A 1,585-nucleotide genomic window follows, 5' to 3' on the forward strand; every position below is an offset into this window, starting at 1 on the left:
GAGAGAGAGAGAGAGAGAGAGAGAGAGAGAGAGAGAGAGAGAGAGAGAGAGAGACTGAGACTGACTCACACCATTATGGAGGTTAGCAGCTCTGCATTCAGGTATGAGCAGATGGTGCTGACTCAAGTCCACATTTCTGGGCAGGATAGCAGGCTGAGCACCCAGGATTCCATGCTGCATTCTTGAGGGTGGGGATGGCTTCTTTGCAAACCCCAGTCTTTGAGGCCCTCATGTGATTGGATGGGGTCACTCACGATGTGAAGGGTGACTCTAGGATCAACTCACTGTAGATGCTGCTGGTCACATCTCTTACACCCCCCACTGGACTTGGCATCTTCTGTGTGGCCCCTCCTTTGTCCTCAGAACTCTTGGGAGGTGGTAGGTGATTTTAGTTATGGAGGGCGTATCCTCAAGAGGGGTCTGGGATGCTGGATCTCTTCCTCTCCCGTTTGTCATCCTGACTGTGATGTCCTTCTTCTGCTGTGCACTCCTGCCATGCCACTATGTGCTGCTTCATGGCAGTCCCCAAACAGTCACTTGAAAGCTCCGAGAATGTGAGCTAAAAATCAACCTTTCATCTCTTTAAGTCGATTGCCTCGGGTATTTCCTTACAGTAACAGAGCACTGTCTGGTTGACATGATACTGCTGCAGCCACATCTAGAGGAGCATTTGCCCAAACATCTGGGCCCACAGTCTAGTCCCACTGACACCTAGATGTGTCATCATGGACAACATGGTCTGAAGGTAACCCGGCCCTTTGCCCCTGCTGTGTTCTGCCTCCCAGGCGCTGAGCAGTGGACTATGCCAAGGGCACCTGTTTCCTTCTCTGCCGCAGCCCACACTCCTCGCGCATGGGCGGCTCAGTGCATTCTGGTGGGGTAAATGCTCCGCAGGGAGGTTTATCTCTTCTGTCGGCTGCTGTATGTGCATTAGATATTCGATAGATGTTTCTGGAATGTCTGAGCGAGTGTTTCAGGGATGTTTTTAAAGCCGAGAGGCCCATGGAGATTTCTGCTCCTTCTTCCTTGCCATCTCCCCTCATTCACCACGGCTACAGCTGCCCAGTGCTTCTGGCCAATGCACGAGGCTGCTTGGCTCCATGTGTGCTTGGCTCCTGGTCTCAGGGTTGGGATTTGGCAGGTAGAGGCAGTGCGGCCCATTCACTCAGTCTCCACCAGCCGCCCATGGACTTCTGTTCCTTGACTGGGCCCCATGCAGTACAACTCATGGACATGATCCTTCTCTGTGAGGGTCACCTCTTCCCTGCCTGCTGGACCCATGTCCTATTTCCCAGACCATCTCCTGCCCTCGTGTCTCACATTCTGTCTTAGTCACTGTTCTATTGCTGTGAAGACACCATGACCAAGGCAACTCTTAGAAAAGAAAGTTTGCTTACAGTTCCAGAGGCTTAGATCATTTTCATCATGACGGGAAGCAGACAGGCATGGGGCTGAGGCAGTAGCTGAGAGTTTTCATCCTGATCCCCAGGCAGGGAAGAGAGAGAGAGAGAGAGAGAGAGAGAGAGAGAGAGAGAGGGGGGGGGGGGGGGAGGGCGGGAGGGAGGGGGAGGGGGAGGGAGGAAGG

The sequence above is a fragment of the Alexandromys fortis genome, unplaced genomic scaffold (assembly GCF_014885135.2).
Source record: "Alexandromys fortis isolate MF-2015 unplaced genomic scaffold, M_Fortis_MF-2015_v1.1 scaffold_26, whole genome shotgun sequence".
Lineage (NCBI taxonomy): Eukaryota > Metazoa > Chordata > Mammalia > Rodentia > Cricetidae > Alexandromys > Alexandromys fortis.